The 19,153-nt window shown below is 47.5% G+C and overlaps 19 non-coding genes across 19 annotated transcripts; all 19 read left to right on the top strand.

The window, feature by feature from the left end:
• Positions 1–302: 302 nt before the first annotated feature.
• LOC143486981 (U6 spliceosomal RNA) lies at positions 303–409 on the top strand. Its single transcript, XR_013123846.1, has one exon. It is a non-coding gene; the product is annotated as a U6 spliceosomal RNA (small nuclear RNA).
• Positions 410–1,328: 919 nt separating this feature from the next.
• On the top strand, positions 1,329–1,435 carry LOC143486973 (U6 spliceosomal RNA). The gene has a single exon (XR_013123838.1). It is a non-coding gene; the product is annotated as a U6 spliceosomal RNA (small nuclear RNA).
• Positions 1,436–2,351: 916 nt separating this feature from the next.
• Positions 2,352–2,458, top strand: LOC143486982 (U6 spliceosomal RNA). Its single transcript, XR_013123847.1, has one exon. It is a non-coding gene; the product is annotated as a U6 spliceosomal RNA (small nuclear RNA).
• Positions 2,459–3,377: 919 nt separating this feature from the next.
• Positions 3,378–3,484, top strand: LOC143486983 (U6 spliceosomal RNA). The gene has a single exon (XR_013123848.1). It is a non-coding gene; the product is annotated as a U6 spliceosomal RNA (small nuclear RNA).
• A 919-nt stretch (positions 3,485–4,403) lies between these two features.
• LOC143486985 (U6 spliceosomal RNA) lies at positions 4,404–4,510 on the top strand. Its single transcript, XR_013123850.1, has one exon. It is a non-coding gene; the product is annotated as a U6 spliceosomal RNA (small nuclear RNA).
• Positions 4,511–5,435: 925 nt separating this feature from the next.
• LOC143486987 (U6 spliceosomal RNA) lies at positions 5,436–5,542 on the top strand. The gene has a single exon (XR_013123851.1). It is a non-coding gene; the product is annotated as a U6 spliceosomal RNA (small nuclear RNA).
• Positions 5,543–6,461: 919 nt separating this feature from the next.
• Positions 6,462–6,568, top strand: LOC143486988 (U6 spliceosomal RNA). The gene has a single exon (XR_013123852.1). It is a non-coding gene; the product is annotated as a U6 spliceosomal RNA (small nuclear RNA).
• Positions 6,569–7,487: 919 nt separating this feature from the next.
• Positions 7,488–7,594, top strand: LOC143486989 (U6 spliceosomal RNA). The gene has a single exon (XR_013123853.1). It is a non-coding gene; the product is annotated as a U6 spliceosomal RNA (small nuclear RNA).
• A 925-nt stretch (positions 7,595–8,519) lies between these two features.
• LOC143486990 (U6 spliceosomal RNA) lies at positions 8,520–8,626 on the top strand. Its single transcript, XR_013123854.1, has one exon. It is a non-coding gene; the product is annotated as a U6 spliceosomal RNA (small nuclear RNA).
• Positions 8,627–9,545: 919 nt separating this feature from the next.
• Positions 9,546–9,652, top strand: LOC143486991 (U6 spliceosomal RNA). The gene has a single exon (XR_013123855.1). It is a non-coding gene; the product is annotated as a U6 spliceosomal RNA (small nuclear RNA).
• Positions 9,653–10,571: 919 nt separating this feature from the next.
• On the top strand, positions 10,572–10,678 carry LOC143486992 (U6 spliceosomal RNA). The gene has a single exon (XR_013123856.1). It is a non-coding gene; the product is annotated as a U6 spliceosomal RNA (small nuclear RNA).
• A 925-nt stretch (positions 10,679–11,603) lies between these two features.
• Positions 11,604–11,710, top strand: LOC143486993 (U6 spliceosomal RNA). The gene has a single exon (XR_013123857.1). It is a non-coding gene; the product is annotated as a U6 spliceosomal RNA (small nuclear RNA).
• A 925-nt stretch (positions 11,711–12,635) lies between these two features.
• On the top strand, positions 12,636–12,742 carry LOC143486994 (U6 spliceosomal RNA). The gene has a single exon (XR_013123858.1). It is a non-coding gene; the product is annotated as a U6 spliceosomal RNA (small nuclear RNA).
• A 914-nt stretch (positions 12,743–13,656) lies between these two features.
• Positions 13,657–13,763, top strand: LOC143486955 (U6 spliceosomal RNA). The gene has a single exon (XR_013123823.1). It is a non-coding gene; the product is annotated as a U6 spliceosomal RNA (small nuclear RNA).
• A 916-nt stretch (positions 13,764–14,679) lies between these two features.
• LOC143486984 (U6 spliceosomal RNA) lies at positions 14,680–14,786 on the top strand. The gene has a single exon (XR_013123849.1). It is a non-coding gene; the product is annotated as a U6 spliceosomal RNA (small nuclear RNA).
• Positions 14,787–15,702: 916 nt separating this feature from the next.
• Positions 15,703–15,809, top strand: LOC143486995 (U6 spliceosomal RNA). Its single transcript, XR_013123859.1, has one exon. It is a non-coding gene; the product is annotated as a U6 spliceosomal RNA (small nuclear RNA).
• A 919-nt stretch (positions 15,810–16,728) lies between these two features.
• Positions 16,729–16,835, top strand: LOC143486996 (U6 spliceosomal RNA). Its single transcript, XR_013123860.1, has one exon. It is a non-coding gene; the product is annotated as a U6 spliceosomal RNA (small nuclear RNA).
• Positions 16,836–17,751: 916 nt separating this feature from the next.
• Positions 17,752–17,858, top strand: LOC143486831 (U6 spliceosomal RNA). The gene has a single exon (XR_013123692.1). It is a non-coding gene; the product is annotated as a U6 spliceosomal RNA (small nuclear RNA).
• Positions 17,859–18,774: 916 nt separating this feature from the next.
• LOC143486997 (U6 spliceosomal RNA) lies at positions 18,775–18,881 on the top strand. The gene has a single exon (XR_013123861.1). It is a non-coding gene; the product is annotated as a U6 spliceosomal RNA (small nuclear RNA).
• Positions 18,882–19,153: the final 272 nt, after the last annotated feature.

Genomic DNA, 19,153 nt, shown 5'->3' on the forward strand with positions numbered 1-19,153 from the left:
ACTGGGCACTTTAGGTATCTGACAATGTGCGTGTGTGTTTTAACTTTGTAACTGACTCTCTTGGCTGTTTTAGCTTGTAGGGTTACATTTTGAGGTATAAACATCAAAAAGGCTTGGGCTTGGTCTTGGTCTTGGGCTTGGGCTTGGGGGATGGAGTTATTTAGGTCCATGCCTAAGGGGCGTGTCCTTCTTGATCTCTGAGGGATCATAATGATACCAGAGGAATTTCTCAGACCTGCCCTTTTGCAGAGCCCTTTTCCTGGCACAAGGAGTTATAAGCACGCCCCTGCATATCGTCTACTGTGCTTGCTACGGCAGCACATATACTAAAATTGGATCGATACAGAGAAGATTAGCATGGCCCCTGCGAAAGGATGACACGCAAATCCGTGAAGCGCTCCACATTTTGAAGAACCTGGAGAAATGGCACGGCAATCCTGCGGCTTTGACCTTCTGCCGACCGAGATTCGAGCCGGTACTGTTTTTATTCTCAAATCTGCTGGCTTGTCTCGTGGTCAAGGTCGATTGGCAGAAACAGCATAGGGTAGAAATACCACTTGCGACCGAGTGAATCAAGATAAGGCACTAGGGATATAGGTAAAGCAGTGTGATTGTCAGCAGGAATATACTATCCAATAGCACTACGCAAAGAGCCTATGTTTCAGCTGTGGTTTAAATATTGAAATCAGGAATATATCAGGACACCTCTCTCTGGAGCTAGGGATCGGTCCATGAACAATTGAACCATGCTTGCCAGAGCTGGCAAAACAACATGCAGCAGGGGTTGTAGAGGGTGGAACATGTAAGGACTTTTGTCCATTGCAGAGTTTTGTGTTGTAGACTGGAGTTTTCTTCAGTCCCGTCCCATACCTTTAATAGAATTCCCACCCCTTGACCTGGAGCCCCACCCACCATATTACCCATCCCACCCCACCCTGTCTGGTTTTGCCCCGCCCTCCATTTTGCCCTACTTCCTTTTCTGTGTCGGTATGGGGCAGGCTTCCTAACTATCTGCTTGGTCAAGTCATACTTACTGGGCACTTTAGGTATCTGACAATGTGCGTGTGTGTTTTAACTTTGTAACTGACTCTCTTGGCTGTTTTAGCTTGTAGGGTTACATTTTGAGGTATAAACATCAAAAAGGCTTGGGCTTGGTCTTGGTCTTGGGCTTGGGGGGTGGAGTTATTTAGGTCCATGCCTAAGGGGCGTGTCCTTCTTGATCTCTGAGGGATCATAGTGATACCAGAGGAATTTCTCAGACCTGCCCTTTTGCAGAGCCCTTTTCCTGGCACAAGGAGTTATAAGCACGCCCCTGCATATCGTCTACTGTGCTTGCTACGGCAGCACATATACTAAAATTGGATCGATACAGAGAAGATTAGCATGGCCCCTGCGAAAGGATGACACGCAAATCCGTGAAGCGCTCCATATTTTGGATAAATGGCACGGCAATCCTGCAGCGTTGACCTTCTGCCGACCGAGATTCGAGCCGGTACTGTTTTTATTCTCAAATCTGCTGGCTTGTCTCGTGGTCAAGGTCGATTGGCAGAAACAGCATAGGGTAGAAATACCACTTGCGACCGAGTGAATCAAGATAAGGCACTAGGGATATAGGTAAAGCAGTGTGATTGTCAGCAGGAATATACTATCCAATAGCACTACGCAAAGAGCCTATGTTTCAGCTGTGGTTTAACTATTGAAATCAGGAAAATATCAGGACACCTCTCTCTGGAGCTAGGGATCGGTCCATGAACAATTGAACCATGCTTGCCAGAGCTGGCAAAACAACATGCAGCAGGGGCTGTAGAGGGTGGAACATGTAAGGACTTTTGTCCATTGCAGAGTTTTGTGTTGTAGACTGGAGTTTTCTTCAGTCCCGTCCCATACCTTTAATAGAATTCCCACCCCTTGACCTGGAGCCCCACCCACCATATTACCCATCCCACCCCACCCTGTCAGGTTTTGCCCCGCCCTCCATTTTGCCCTACTTCCTTTTCTGTGTTGGTATGGGGCAGGCTTCCTAACTATCTGCTTGGTCAAGTCATACTTACTGGGCACTTTAGGTATCTGACAATGTGCGTGTGTGTTTTAACTTTGTAACTGACTCTCTTGGCTGTTTTAGCTTGTAGGGTTACATTTTGAGGTATAAACATCAAAAAGGCTTGGGCTTGGTCTTGGTCTTGGGCTTGGGCTTGGGGGATGGAGTTATTTAGGTCCATGCCTAAGGGGCGTGTCCTTCTTGATCTCTGAGGGATCATAATGATACCAGAGGAATTTCTCAGACCTGCCCTTTTGCAGAGCCCTTTTCCTGGCACAAGGAGTTATAAGCACGCCCCTGCATATCGTCTACTGTGCTTGCTACGGCAGCACATATACTAAAATTGGATCGATACAGAGAAGATTAGCATGGCCCCTGCGAAAGGATGACACGCAAATCCGTGAAGCGCTCCACATTTTGAAGAACCTGGAGAAATGGCACGGCAATCCTGCGGCTTTGACCTTCTGCCGACCGAGATTCGAGCCGGTACTGTTTTTATTCTCAAATCTGCTGGCTTGTCTCGTGGTCAAGGTCGATTGGCAGAAACAGCATAGGGTAGAAATACCACTTGCGACCGAGTGAATCAAGATAAGGCACTAGGGATATAGGTAAAGCAGTGTGATTGTCAGCAGGAATATACTATCCAATAGCACTACGCAAAGAGCCTATGTTTCAGCTGTGGTTTAAATATTGAAATCAGGAATATATCAGGACACCTCTCTCTGGAGCTAGGGATCGGTCCATGAACAATTGAACCATGCTTGCCAGAGCTGGCAAAACAACATGCAGCAGGGGTTGTAGAGGGTGGAACATGTAAGGACTTTTGTCCATTGCAGAGTTTTGTGTTGTAGACTGGAGTTTTCTTCAGTCCCGTCCCATACCTTTAATAGAATTCCCACCCCTTGACCTGGAGCCCCACCCACCATATTACCCATCCCACCCCACCCTGTCTGGTTTTGCCCCGCCCTCCATTTTGCCCTACTTCCTTTTCTGTGTCGGTATGGGGCAGGCTTCCTAACTATCTGCTTGGTCAAGTCATACTTACTGGGCACTTTAGGTATCTGACAATGTGCGTGTGTGTTTTAACTTTGTAACTGACTCTCTTGGCTGTTTTAGCTTGTAGGGTTACATTTTGAGGTATAAACATCAAAAAGGCTTGGGCTTGGTCTTGGTCTTGGGCTTGGGGGGTGGAGTTATTTAGGTCCATGCCTAAGGGGCGTGTCCTTCTTGATCTCTGAGGGATCATAGTGATACCAGAGGAATTTCTCAGACCTGCCCTTTTGCAGAGCCCTTTTCCTGGCACAAGGAGTTATAAGCACGCCCCTGCATATCGTCTACTGTGCTTGCTACGGCAGCACATATACTAAAATTGGATCGATACAGAGAAGATTAGCATGGCCCCTGCGAAAGGATGACACGCAAATCCGTGAAGCGCTCCACATTTTGAAGAACCTGGAGAAATGGCACAGCAATCCTGCGGCGTTGACCTTCTGCCGACCGAGATTCGAGCCGGTACTGTTTTTATTCTCAAATCTGCTGGCTTGTCTCGTGGTCAAGGTCGATTGGCAGAAACAGCATAGGGTAGAAATACCACTTGCGACCGAGTGAATCAAGATAAGGCACTAGGGATATAGGTAAAGCAGTGTGATTGTCAGCAGGAATATACTATCCAATAGCACTACGCAAAGAGCCTATGTTTCAGCTGTGGTTTAACTATTGAAATCAGGAATATATCAGGACACCTCTCTCTGGAGCTAGGGATCGGTCCATGAACAATTGAACCATGCTTGCCAGAGCTGGCAAAACAACATGCAGCAGGGGCTGTAGAGGGTGGAACATGTAAGGACTTTTGTCCATTGCAGAGTTTTGTGTTGTAGACTGGAGTTTTCTTCAGTCCCGTCCCATACCTTTAATAGAATTCCCACCCCTTGACCTGGAGCCCCACCCACCATATTACCCATCCCACCCCACCCTGTCAGGTTTTGCCCCGCCCTCCATTTTGCCCTACTTCCTTTTCTGTGTCGGTATGGGGCAGGCTTCCTAACTATCTGCTTGGTCAAGTCATACTTACTGGGCACTTTAGGTATCTGACAATGTGCGTGTGTGTTTTAACTTTGTAACTGACTCTCTTGGCTGTTTTAGCTTGTAGGGTTACATTTTGAGGTATAAACATCAAAAAGGCTTGGGCTTGGTCTTGGGCTTGGGCTTGGGGGGTGGAGTTATTTAGGTCCATGCCTAAGGGGCGTGTCCTTCTTGATCTCTGAGGGATCATAGTGATACCAGAGGAATTTCTCAGACCTGCCCTTTTGCAGAGCCCTTTTCCTGGCACAAGGAGTTATAAGCACGCCCCTGCATATCGTCTACTGTGCTTGCTACGGCAGCACATATACTAAAATTGGATCGATACAGAGAAGATTAGCATGGCCCCTGCGAAAGGATGACACGCAAATCCGTGAAGCGCTCCACATTTTGAAGAACCTGGAGAAATGGCACAGCAATCCTGCGGCGTTGACCTTCTGCCGACCGAGATTCGAGCCGGTACTGTTTTTATTCTCAAATCTGCTGGCTTGTCTCGTGGTCAAGGTCGATTGGCAGAAACAGCATAGGGTAGAAATACCACTTGCGACCGAGTGAATCAAGATAAGGCACTAGGGATATAGGTAAAGCAGTGTGATTGTCAGCAGGAATATACTATCCAATAGCACTACGCAAAGAGCCTATGTTTCAGCTGTGGTTTAACTATTGAAATCAGGAAAATATCAGGACACCTCTCTCTGGAGCTAGGGATCGGTCCATGAACAATTGAACCATGCTTGCCAGAGCTGGCAAAACAACATGCAGCAGGGGCTGTAGAGGGTGGAACATGTAAGGACTTTTGTCCATTGCAGAGTTTTGTGTTGTAGACTGGAGTTTTCTTCAGTCCCGTCCCATACCTTTAATAGAATTCCCACCCCTTGACCTGGAGCCCCACCCACCATATTACCCATCCCACCCCACCCTGTCAGGTTTTGCCCCGCCCTCCATTTTGCCCTACTTCCTTTTCTGTGTTGGTATGGGGCAGGCTTCCTAACTATCTGCTTGGTCAAGTCATACTTACTGGGCACTTTAGGTATCTGACAATGTGCGTGTGTGTTTTAACTTTGTAACTGACTCTCTTGGCTGTTTTAGCTTGTAGGGTTACATTTTGAGGTATAAACATCAAAAAGGCTTGGGCTTGGTCTTGGTCTTGGGCTTGGGCTTGGGGGATGGAGTTATTTAGGTCCATGCCTAAGGGGCGTGTCCTTCTTGATCTCTGAGGGATCATAATGATACCAGAGGAATTTCTCAGACCTGCCCTTTTGCAGAGCCCTTTTCCTGGCACAAGGAGTTATAAGCACGCCCCTGCATATCGTCTACTGTGCTTGCTACGGCAGCACATATACTAAAATTGGATCGATACAGAGAAGATTAGCATGGCCCCTGCGAAAGGATGACACGCAAATCCGTGAAGCGCTCCACATTTTGAAGAACCTGGAGAAATGGCACGGCAATCCTGCGGCTTTGACCTTCTGCCGACCGAGATTCGAGCCGGTACTGTTTTTATTCTCAAATCTGCTGGCTTGTCTCGTGGTCAAGGTCGATTGGCAGAAACAGCATAGGGTAGAAATACCACTTGCGACCGAGTGAATCAAGATAAGGCACTAGGGATATAGGTAAAGCAGTGTGATTGTCAGCAGGAATATACTATCCAATAGCACTACGCAAAGAGCCTATGTTTCAGCTGTGGTTTAAATATTGAAATCAGGAATATATCAGGACACCTCTCTCTGGAGCTAGGGATCGGTCCATGAACAATTGAACCATGCTTGCCAGAGCTGGCAAAACAACATGCAGCAGGGGTTGTAGAGGGTGGAACATGTAAGGACTTTTGTCCATTGCAGAGTTTTGTGTTGTAGACTGGAGTTTTCTTCAGTCCCGTCCCATACCTTTAATAGAATTCCCACCCCTTGACCTGGAGCCCCACCCACCATATTACCCATCCCACCCCACCCTGTCTGGTTTTGCCCCGCCCTCCATTTTGCCCTACTTCCTTTTCTGTGTCGGTATGGGGCAGGCTTCCTAACTATCTGCTTGGTCAAGTCATACTTACTGGGCACTTTAGGTATCTGACAATGTGCGTGTGTGTTTTAACTTTGTAACTGACTCTCTTGGCTGTTTTAGCTTGTAGGGTTACATTTTGAGGTATAAACATCAAAAAGGCTTGGGCTTGGTCTTGGTCTTGGGCTTGGGGGGTGGAGTTATTTAGGTCCATGCCTAAGGGGCGTGTCCTTCTTGATCTCTGAGGGATCATAGTGATACCAGAGGAATTTCTCAGACCTGCCCTTTTGCAGAGCCCTTTTCCTGGCACAAGGAGTTATAAGCACGCCCCTGCATATCGTCTACTGTGCTTGCTACGGCAGCACATATACTAAAATTGGATCGATACAGAGAAGATTAGCATGGCCCCTGCGAAAGGATGACACGCAAATCCGTGAAGCGCTCCACATTTTGAAGAACCTGGAGAAATGGCACAGCAATCCTGCGGCGTTGACCTTCTGCCGACCGAGATTCGAGCCGGTACTGTTTTTATTCTCAAATCTGCTGGCTTGTCTCGTGGTCAAGGTCGATTGGCAGAAACAGCATAGGGTAGAAATACCACTTGCGACCGAGTGAATCAAGATAAGGCACTAGGGATATAGGTAAAGCAGTGTGATTGTCAGCAGGAATATACTATCCAATAGCACTACGCAAAGAGCCTATGTTTCAGCTGTGGTTTAACTATTGAAATCAGGAATATATCAGGACACCTCTCTCTGGAGCTAGGGATCGGTCCATGAACAATTGAACCATGCTTGCCAGAGCTGGCAAAACAACATGCAGCAGGGGCTGTAGAGGGTGGAACATGTAAGGACTTTTGTCCATTGCAGAGTTTTGTGTTGTAGACTGGAGTTTTCTTCAGTCCCGTCCCATACCTTTAATAGAATTCCCACCCCTTGACCTGGAGCCCCACCCACCATATTACCCATCCCACCCCACCCTGTCAGGTTTTGCCCCGCCCTCCATTTTGCCCTACTTCCTTTTCTGTGTCGGTATGGGGCAGGCTTCCTAACTATCTGCTTGGTCAAGTCATACTTACTGGGCACTTTAGGTATCTGACAATGTGCGTGTGTGTTTTAACTTTGTAACTGACTCTCTTGGCTGTTTTAGCTTGTAGGGTTACATTTTGAGGTATAAACATCAAAAAGGCTTGGGCTTGGTCTTGGGCTTGGGCTTGGGGGGTGGAGTTATTTAGGTCCATGCCTAAGGGGCGTGTCCTTCTTGATCTCTGAGGGATCATAGTGATACCAGAGGAATTTCTCAGACCTGCCCTTTTGCAGAGCCCTTTTCCTGGCACAAGGAGTTATAAGCACGCCCCTGCATATCGTCTACTGTGCTTGCTACGGCAGCACATATACTAAAATTGGATCGATACAGAGAAGATTAGCATGGCCCCTGCGAAAGGATGACACGCAAATCCGTGAAGCGCTCCACATTTTGAAGAACCTGGAGAAATGGCACAGCAATCCTGCGGCGTTGACCTTCTGCCGACCGAGATTCGAGCCGGTACTGTTTTTATTCTCAAATCTGCTGGCTTGTCTCGTGGTCAAGGTCGATTGGCAGAAACAGCATAGGGTAGAAATACCACTTGCGACCGAGTGAATCAAGATAAGGCACTAGGGATATAGGTAAAGCAGTGTGATTGTCAGCAGGAATATACTATCCAATAGCACTACGCAAAGAGCCTATGTTTCAGCTGTGGTTTAACTATTGAAATCAGGAAAATATCAGGACACCTCTCTCTGGAGCTAGGGATCGGTCCATGAACAATTGAACCATGCTTGCCAGAGCTGGCAAAACAACATGCAGCAGGGGCTGTAGAGGGTGGAACATGTAAGGACTTTTGTCCATTGCAGAGTTTTGTGTTGTAGACTGGAGTTTTCTTCAGTCCCGTCCCATACCTTTAATAGAATTCCCACCCCTTGACCTGGAGCCCCACCCACCATATTACCCATCCCACCCCACCCTGTCAGGTTTTGCCCCGCCCTCCATTTTGCCCTACTTCCTTTTCTGTGTTGGTATGGGGCAGGCTTCCTAACTATCTGCTTGGTCAAGTCATACTTACTGGGCACTTTAGGTATCTGACAATGTGCGTGTGTGTTTTAACTTTGTAACTGACTCTCTTGGCTGTTTTAGCTTGTAGGGTTACATTTTGAGGTATAAACATCAAAAAGGCTTGGGCTTGGTCTTGGTCTTGGGCTTGGGCTTGGGGGATGGAGTTATTTAGGTCCATGCCTAAGGGGCGTGTCCTTCTTGATCTCTGAGGGATCATAATGATACCAGAGGAATTTCTCAGACCTGCCCTTTTGCAGAGCCCTTTTCCTGGCACAAGGAGTTATAAGCACGCCCCTGCATATCGTCTACTGTGCTTGCTACGGCAGCACATATACTAAAATTGGATCGATACAGAGAAGATTAGCATGGCCCCTGCGAAAGGATGACACGCAAATCCGTGAAGCGCTCCACATTTTGAAGAACCTGGAGAAATGGCACGGCAATCCTGCGGCTTTGACCTTCTGCCGACCGAGATTCGAGCCGGTACTGTTTTTATTCTCAAATCTGCTGGCTTGTCTCGTGGTCAAGGTCGATTGGCAGAAACAGCATAGGGTAGAAATACCACTTGCGACCGAGTGAATCAAGATAAGGCACTAGGGATATAGGTAAAGCAGTGTGATTGTCAGCAGGAATATACTATCCAATAGCACTACGCAAAGAGCCTATGTTTCAGCTGTGGTTTAAATATTGAAATCAGGAATATATCAGGACACCTCTCTCTGGAGCTAGGGATCGGTCCATGAACAATTGAACCATGCTTGCCAGAGCTGGCAAAACAACATGCAGCAGGGGTTGTAGAGGGTGGAACATGTAAGGACTTTTGTCCATTGCAGAGTTTTGTGTTGTAGACTGGAGTTTTCTTCAGTCCCGTCCCATACCTTTAATAGAATTCCCACCCCTTGACCTGGAGCCCCACCCACCATATTACCCATCCCACCCCACCCTGTCTGGTTTTGCCCCGCCCTCCATTTTGCCCTACTTCCTTTTCTGTGTCGGTATGGGGCAGGCTTCCTAACTATCTGCTTGGTCAAGTCATACTTACTGGGCACTTTAGGTATCTGACAATGTGCGTGTGTGTTTTAACTTTGTAACTGACTCTCTTGGCTGTTTTAGCTTGTAGGGTTACATTTTGAGGTATAAACATCAAAAAGGCTTGGGCTTGGTCTTGGTCTTGGGCTTGGGGGGTGGAGTTATTTAGGTCCATGCCTAAGGGGCGTGTCCTTCTTGATCTCTGAGGGATCATAGTGATACCAGAGGAATTTCTCAGACCTGCCCTTTTGCAGAGCCCTTTTCCTGGCACAAGGAGTTATAAGCACGCCCCTGCATATCGTCTACTGTGCTTGCTACGGCAGCACATATACTAAAATTGGATCGATACAGAGAAGATTAGCATGGCCCCTGCGAAAGGATGACACGCAAATCCGTGAAGCGCTCCACATTTTGAAGAACCTGGAGAAATGGCACAGCAATCCTGCGGCGTTGACCTTCTGCCGACCGAGATTCGAGCCGGTACTGTTTTTATTCTCAAATCTGCTGGCTTGTCTCGTGGTCAAGGTCGATTGGCAGAAACAGCATAGGGTAGAAATACCACTTGCGACCGAGTGAATCAAGATAAGGCACTAGGGATATAGGTAAAGCAGTGTGATTGTCAGCAGGAATATACTATCCAATAGCACTACGCAAAGAGCCTATGTTTCAGCTGTGGTTTAACTATTGAAATCAGGAATATATCAGGACACCTCTCTCTGGAGCTAGGGATCGGTCCATGAACAATTGAACCATGCTTGCCAGAGCTGGCAAAACAACATGCAGCAGGGGCTGTAGAGGGTGGAACATGTAAGGACTTTTGTCCATTGCAGAGTTTTGTGTTGTAGACTGGAGTTTTCTTCAGTCCCGTCCCATACCTTTAATAGAATTCCCACCCCTTGACCTGGAGCCCCACCCACCATATTACCCATCCCACCCCACCCTGTCAGGTTTTGCCCCGCCCTCCATTTTGCCCTACTTCCTTTTCTGTGTCGGTATGGGGCAGGCTTCCTAACTATCTGCTTGGTCAAGTCATACTTACTGGGCACTTTAGGTATCTGACAATGTGCGTGTGTGTTTTAACTTTGTAACTGACTCTCTTGGCTGTTTTAGCTTGTAGGGTTACATTTTGAGGTATAAACATCAAAAAGGCTTGGGCTTGGTCTTGGGCTTGGGCTTGGGGGGTGGAGTTATTTAGGTCCATGCCTAAGGGGCGTGTCCTTCTTGATCTCTGAGGGATCATAGTGATACCAGAGGAATTTCTCAGACCTGCCCTTTTGCAGAGCCCTTTTCCTGGCACAAGGAGTTATAAGCACGCCCCTGCATATCGTCTACTGTGCTTGCTACGGCAGCACATATACTAAAATTGGATCGATACAGAGAAGATTAGCATGGCCCCTGCGAAAGGATGACACGCAAATCCGTGAAGCGCTCCACATTTTGAAGAACCTGGAGAAATGGCACAGCAATCCTGCGGCGTTGACCTTCTGCCGACCGAGATTCGAGCCGGTACTGTTTTTATTCTCAAATCTGCTGGCTTGTCTCGTGGTCAAGGTCGATTGGCAGAAACAGCATAGGGTAGAAATACCACTTGCGACCGAGTGAATCAAGATAAGGCACTAGGGATATAGGTAAAGCAGTGTGATTGTCAGCAGGAATATACTATCCAATAGCACTACGCAAAGAGCCTATGTTTCAGCTGTGGTTTAACTATTGAAATCAGGAAAATATCAGGACACCTCTCTCTGGAGCTAGGGATCGGTCCATGAACAATTGAACCATGCTTGCCAGAGCTGGCAAAACAACATGCAGCAGGGGCTGTAGAGGGTGGAACATGTAAGGACTTTTGTCCATTGCAGAGTTTTGTGTTGTAGACTGGAGTTTTCTTCAGTCCCGTCCCATACCTTTAATAGAATTCCCACCCCTTGACCTGGAGCCCCACCCACCATATTACCCATCCCACCCCACCCTGTCAGGTTTTGCCCCGCCCTCCATTTTGCCCTACTTCCTTTTCTGTGTTGGTATGGGGCAGGCTTCCTAACTATCTGCTTGGTCAAGTCATACTTACTGGGCACTTTAGGTATCTGACAATGTGCGTGTGTGTTTTAACTTTGTAACTGACTCTCTTGGCTGTTTTAGCTTGTAGGGTTACATTTTGAGGTATAAACATCAAAAAGGCTTGGGCTTGGTCTTGGTCTTGGGCTTGGGCTTGGGGGATGGAGTTATTTAGGTCCATGCCTAAGGGGCGTGTCCTTCTTGATCTCTGAGGGATCATAATGATACCAGAGGAATTTCTCAGACCTGCCCTTTTGCAGAGCCCTTTTCCTGGCACAAGGAGTTATAAGCACGCCCCTGCATATCGTCTACTGTGCTTGCTACGGCAGCACATATACTAAAATTGGATCGATACAGAGAAGATTAGCATGGCCCCTGCGAAAGGATGACACGCAAATCCGTGAAGCGCTCCACATTTTGAAGAACCTGGAGAAATGGCACGGCAATCCTGCGGCTTTGACCTTCTGCCGACCGAGATTCGAGCCGGTACTGTTTTTATTCTCAAATCTGCTGGCTTGTCTCGTGGTCAAGGTCGATTGGCAGAAACAGCATAGGGTAGAAATACCACTTGCGACCGAGTGAATCAAGATAAGGCACTAGGGATATAGGTAAAGCAGTGTGATTGTCAGCAGGAATATACAATCCAATAGCACTACGCAAAGAGCCTATGTTTCAGCTGTGGTTTAAATATTGAAATCAGGAATATATCCGGACACCTCTCTCTGGAGCTAGGGATCGGTCCATGAACAATTGAACCATGCTTGCCAGAGCTGGCAAAACAACATGCAGCAGGGGTTGTAGAGGGTGGAACATGTAAGGACTTTTGTCCATTGCAGAGTTTTGTGTTGTAGACTGGAGTTTTCTTCAGTCCCGTCCCATACCTTTAATAGAATTCCCACCCCTTGACCTGGAGCCCCACCCACCATATTACCCATCCCACCCCACCCTGTCAGGTTTTGCCCCGCCCTCCATTTTGCCCTACTTCCTTTTCTGTGTCGGTATGGGGCAGGCTTCCTAACTATCTGCTTGGTCAAGTCATACTTACTGGGCACTTTAGGTATCTGACAATGTGCGTGTGTGTTTTAACTTTGTAACTGACTCTCTTGGCTGTTTTAGCTTGTAGGGTTACATTTTGAGGTATAAACATCAAAAAGGCTTGGGCTTGGTCTTGGTCTTGGGCTTGGGCTTGGGGGGTGGAGTTATTTAGGTCCATGCCTAAGGAGCGTGTCCTTCTTGATCTCTGAGGGATCATAGTGATACCAGAGGAATTTCTCAGACATGCCCTTTTGCAGAGCCCTTTTCCTGGCACAAGGAGTTATAAGCACGCCCCTGCATATCGTCTACTGTGCTTGCTACGGCAGCACATATACTAAAATTGGATCGATACAGAGAAGATTAGCATGGCCCCTGCGAAAGGATGACACGCAAATCCGTGAAGCGCTCCACATTTTGGATAAATGGCACGGCAATCCTGCAGCGTTGACCTTCTGCCGACCGAGATTCGAGCCGGTACTGTTTTTATTCTCAAATCTGCTGGCTTGTCTCGTGGTCAAGGTCGATTGGCAGAAACAGCATAGGGTAGAAATACCACTTGCGACCGAGTGAATCAAGATAAGGCACTAGGGATATAGGTAAAGCAGTGTGATTGTCAGCAGGAATATACTATCCAATAGCACTACGCAAAGAGCCTATGTTTCAGCTGTGGTTTAAATATTGAAATCAGGAATATATCAGGACACCTCTCTCTGGAGCTAGGGATCGGTCCATGAACAATTGAACCATGCTTGCCAGAGCTGGCAAAACAACATGCAGCAGGGGTTGTAGAGGGTGGAACATGTAAGGACTTGTCCATTGCAGAGTTTTGTGTTGTAGACTGGAGTTTTCTTCAGTCCCGTCCCATACCTTTAATAGAATTCCCACCCCTTGACCTGGAGCCCCACCCACCATATTACCCATCCCACCCCACCCTGTCAGGTTTTGCCCCGCCCTCCATTTTGCCCTACTTCCTTTTCTGTGTCGGTATGGGGCAGGCTTCCTAACTATCTGCTTGGTCAAGTCATACTTACTGGGCACTTTAGGTATCTGACAATGTGCGTGTGTGTTTTAACTTTGTAACTGACTCTCTTGGCTGTTTTAGCTTGTAGGGTTACATTTTGAGGTATAAACATCAAAAAGGCTTGGGCTTGGTCTTGGTCTTGGGCTTGGGCTTGGGGGGTGGAGTTATTTAGGTCCATGCCTAAGGGGCGTGTCCTTCTTGATCTCTGAGGGATCATAGTGATACCAGAGGAATTTCTCAGACCTGCCCTTTTGCAGAGCCCTTTTCCTGGCACAAGGAGTTATAAGCACGCCCCTGCATATCGTCTACTGTGTTTGCTACGGCAGCACATATACTAAAATTGGATCGATACAGAGAAGATTAGCATGGCCCCTGCGAAAGGATGACACGCAAATCCGTGAAGCGCTCCACATTTTGGATAAATGGCACGGCAATCCTGCGGCGTTGACCTTCTGCCGACCGAGATTCGAGCCGGTACTGTTTTTATTCTCAAATCTGCTGGCTTGTCTCGTGGTCAAGGTCGATTGGCAGAAACAGCATAGGGTAGAAGTACCACTTGCGACCGAGTGAATCAAGATAAGGCACTAGGGATATAGGTAAAGCAGTGTGATTGTCAGCAGGAATATACAATCCAATAGCACTACGCAAAGAGCCTATGTTTCAGCTGTGGTTTAAATATTGAAATCAGGAATATATCCGGACACCTCTCTCTGGAGCTAGGGATCGGTCCATGAACAATTGAACCATGCTTGCCAGAGCTGGCAAAACAACATGCAGCAGGGGTTGTAGAGGGTGGAACATGTAAGGACTTTTGTCCATTGCAGAGTTTTGTGTTGTAGACTGGAGTTTTCTTCAGTCCCGTCCCATACCTTTAATAGAATTCCCACCCCTTGACCTGGAGCCCCACCCACCATATTACCCATCCCACCCCACCCTGTCAGGTTTTGCCCCACCCTCCATTTTGCCCTACTTCCTTTTCTGTGTCGGTATGGGGCAGGCTTCCTAACTATCTGCTTGGTCAAGTCATACTTACTGGGCACTTTAGGTATCTGACAATGTGTGTGTGTGTTTTAACTTTGTAACTGACTCTCTCGGCTGTTTTAGCTTGTAGGGTTACATTTTGAGGTATAAACATCAAAAAGGCTTGGGCTTGGTCTTGGTCTTGGGCTTGGGCTTGGGGGGTGGAGTTATTTAGGTCCATGCCTAAGGAGCGTGTCCTTCTTGATCTCTGAGGGATCATAGTGATACCAGAGGAATTTCTCAGACCTGCCCTTTTGCAGAGCCCTTTTCCTGGCACAAGGAGTTATAAGCACGCCCCTGCATATCGTCTACTGTGCTTGCTACGGCAGCACATATACTAAAATTGGATCGATACAGAGAAGATTAGCATGGCCCCTGCGAAAGGATGACACGCAAATCCGTGAAGCGCTCCATATTTTGGATAAATGGCACGGCAATCCTGCAGCGTTGACCTTCTGCCGACCGAGATTCGAGCCGGTACTGTTTTTATTCTCAAATCTGCTGGCTTGTCTCGTGGTCAAGGTCGATTGGCAGAAACAGCATAGGGTAGAAATACCACTTGCGACCGAGTGAATCAAGATAAGGCACTAGGGATATAGGTAAAGCAGTGTGATTGTCAGCAGGAATATACTATCCAATAGCACTACGCAAAGAGCCTATGTTTCAGCTGTGGTTTAACTATTGAAATCAGGAAAATATCAGGACACCTCTCTCTGGAGCTAGGGATCGGTCCATGAACAATTGAACCATGCTTGCCAGAGCTGGCAAAACAACATGCAGCAGGGGCTGTAGAGGGTGGAACATGTAAGGACTTTTGTCCATTGCAGAGTTTTGTGTTGTAGACTGGAGTTTTCTTCAGTCCCGTCCCATACCTTTAATAGAATTCCCACCCCTTGACCTGGAGCCCCACCCACCATATTACCCATCCCACCCCACCCTGTCAGGTTTTGCCCCGCCCTCCATTTTGCCCTACTTCCTTTTCTGTGTTGGTATGGGGCAGGCTTCCTAACTATCTGCTTGGTCAAGTCATACTTACTGGGCACTTTAGGTATCTGACAATGTGCGTGTGTGTTTTAACTTTGTAACTGACTCTCTTGGCTGTTTTAGCTTGTAGGGTTACATTTTGAGGTATAAACATCAAAAAGGCTTGGGCTTGGTCTTGGTCTTGGGCTTGGGCTTGGGGGATGGAGTTATTTAGGTCCATGCCTAAGGGGCGTGTCCTTCTTGATCTCTGAGGGATCATAATGATACCAGAGGAATTTCTCAGACCTGCCCTTTTGCAGAGCCCTTTTCCTGGCACAAGGAGTTATAAGCACGCCCCTGCATATCGTCTACTGTGCTTGCTACGGCAGCACATATACTAAAATTGGATCGATACAGAGAAGATTAGCATGGCCCCTGCGAAAGGATGACACGCAAATCCGTGAAGCGCTCCACATTTTGAAGAACCTGGAGAAATGGCACGGCAATCCTGCGGCTTTGACCTTCTGCCGACCGAGATTCGAGCCGGTACTGTTTTTATTCTCAAATCTGCTGGCTTGTCTCGTGGTCAAGGTCGATTGGCAGAAACAGCATAGGGTAGAAATACCACTTGCGACCGAGTGAATCAAGATAAGGCACTAGGGATATAGGTAAAGCAGTGTGATTGTCAGCAGGAATATACTATCCAATAGCACTACGCAAAGAGCCTATGTTTCAGCTGTGGTTTAAATATTGAAATCAGGAATATATCAGGACACCTCTCTCTGGAGCTAGGGATCGGTCCATGAACAATTGAACCATGCTTGCCAGAGCTGGCAAAACAACATGCAGCAGGGGTTGTAGAGGGTGGAACATGTAAGGACTTTTGTCCATTGCAGAGTTTTGTGTTGTAGACTGGAGTTTTCTTCAGTCCCGTCCCATACCTTTAATAGAATTCCCACCCCTTGACCTGGAGCCCCACCCACCATATTACCCATCCCACCCCACCCTGTCTGGTTTTGCCCCGCCCTCCATTTTGCCCTACTTCCTTTTCTGTGTCGGTATGGGGCAGGCTTCCTAACTATCTGCTTGGTCAAGTCATACTTACTGGGCACTTTAGGTATCTGACAATGTGCGTGTGTGTTTTAACTTTGTAACTGACTCTCTTGGCTGTTTTAGCTTGTAGGGTTACATTTTGAGGTATAAACATCAAAAAGGCTTGGGCTTGGTCTTGGTCTTGGGCTTGGGGGGTGGAGTTATTTAGGTCCATGCCTAAGGGGCGTGTCCTTCTTGATCTCTGAGGGATCATAGTGATACCAGAGGAATTTCTCAGACCTGCCCTTTTGCAGAGCCCTTTTCCTGGCACAAGGAGTTATAAGCACGCCCCTGCATATCGTCTACTGTGCTTGCTACGGCAGCACATATACTAAAATTGGATCGATACAGAGAAGATTAGCATGGCCCCTGCGAAAGGATGACACGCAAATCCGTGAAGCGCTCCATATTTTGGATAAATGGCACGGCAATCCTGCAGCGTTGACCTTCTGCCGACCGAGATTCGAGCCGGTACTGTTTTTATTCTCAAATCTGCTGGCTTGTCTCGTGGTCAAGGTCGATTGGCAGAAACAGCATAGGGTAGAAATACCACTTGCGACCGAGTGAATCAAGATAAGGCACTAGGGATATAGGTAAAGCAGTGTGATTGTCAGCAGGAATATACTATCCAATAGCACTACGCAAAGAGCCTATGTTTCAGCTGTGGTTTAACTATTGAAATCAGGAAAATATCAGGACACCTCTCTCTGGAGCTAGGGATCGGTCCATGAACAATTGAACCATGCTTGCCAGAGCTGGCAAAACAACATGCAGCAGGGGCTGTAGAGGGTGGAACATGTAAGGACTTTTGTCCATTGCAGAGTTTTGTGTTGTAGACTGGAGTTTTCTTCAGTCCCGTCCCATACCTTTAATAGAATTCCCACCCCTTGACCTGGAGCCCCACCCACCATATTACCCATCCCACCCCACCCTGTCAGGTTTTGCCCCACCCTCCATTTTGCCCTACTTCCTTTTCTGTGTCGGTATGGGGCAGGCTTCCTAACTATCTGCTTGGTCAAGTCATACTTACTGGGCACTTTAGGTATCTGACAATGTGTGTGTGTGTTTTAACTTTGTAACTGACTCTCTCGGCTGTTTTAGCTTGTAGGGTTACATTTTGAGGTATAAACATCAAAAAGGCTTGGGCTTGGTCTTGGTCTTGGGCTTGGGCTTGGGGGGTGGAGTTATTTAGGTCCATGCCTAAGGAGCGTGTCCTTCTTGATCTCTGAGGGATCATAGTGATACCAGAGGAATTTCTCAGACCTGCCCTTTTGCAGAGCCCTTTTCCTGGCACAAGGAGTTATAAGCACGCCCCTGCATATCGTCTACTGTGCTTGCTACGGCAGCACATATACTAAAATTGGATCGATACAGAGAAGATTAGCATGGCCCCTGCGAAAGGATGACACGCAAATCCGTGAAGCGCTCCATATTTTGGATAAATGGCACGGCAATCCTGCAGCGTTGACCTTCTGCCGACCGAGATTCGAGCCGGTACTGTTTTTATTCTCAAATCTGCTGGCTTGTCTCGTGGTCAAGGTCGATTGGCAGAAACAGCATAGGGTAGAAATACCACTTGCGACCGAGTGAATCAAGATAAGGCACTAGGGATATAGGTAAAGCAGTGTGATTGTCAGCAGGAATATACTATCCAATAGCACTACGCAAAGAGCCTATGTTTCAGCTGTGGTTTAACTATTGAAATCAGGAAAATATCAGGACACCTCTCTCTGGAGCTAGGGATCGGTCCATGAACAATTGAACCATGCTTGCCAGAGCTGGCAAAACAACATGCAGCAGGGGCTGTAGAGGGTGGAACATGTAAGGACTTTTGTCCATTGCAGAGTTTTGTGTTGTAGACTGGAGTTTTCTTCAGTCCCGTCCCATACCTTTAATAGAATTCCCACCCCTTGACCTGGAGCCCCACCCACCATATTACCCATCCCACCCCACCCTGTCAGGTTTTGCCCCGCCCTCCATTTTGCCCTACTTCCTTTTCTGTGTTGGTATGGGGCAGGCTTCCTAACTATCTGCTTGGTCAAGTCATACTTACTGGGCACTTTAGGTATCTGACAATGTGCGTGTGTGTTTTAACTTTGTAACTGACTCTCTTGGCTGTTTTAGCTTGTAGGGTTACATTTTGAGGTATAAACATCAAAAAGGCTTGGGCTTGGTCTTGGTCTTGGGCTTGGGCTTGGGGGATGGAGTTATTTAGGTCCATGCCTAAGGGGCGTGTCCTTCTTGATCTCTGAGGGATCATAATGATACCAGAGGAATTTCTCAGACCTGCCCTTTTGCAGAGCCCTTTTCCTGGCACAAGGAGTTATAAGCACGCCCCTGCATATCGTCTACTGTGCTTGCTACGGCAGCACATATACTAAAATTGGATCGATACAGAGAAGATTAGCATGGCCCCTGCGAAAGGATGACACGCAAATCCGTGAAGCGCTCCACATTTTGAAGAACCTGGAGAAATGGCACGGCAATCCTGCGGCTTTGACCTTCTGCCGACCGAGATTCGAGCCGGTACTGTTTTTATTCTCAAATCTGCTGGCTTGTCTCGTGGTCAAGGTCGATTGGCAGAAACAGCATAGGGTAGAAATACCACTTGCGACCGAGTGAATCAAGATAAGGCACTAGGGATATAGGTAAAGCAGTGTGATTGTCAGCAGGAATATACTATCCAATAGCACTACGCAAAGAGCCTATGTTTCAGCTGTGGTTTAAATATT

The sequence above is a fragment of the Brachyhypopomus gauderio genome, unplaced genomic scaffold (assembly GCF_052324685.1).
Source record: "Brachyhypopomus gauderio isolate BG-103 unplaced genomic scaffold, BGAUD_0.2 sc45, whole genome shotgun sequence".
Lineage (NCBI taxonomy): Eukaryota > Metazoa > Chordata > Actinopteri > Gymnotiformes > Hypopomidae > Brachyhypopomus > Brachyhypopomus gauderio.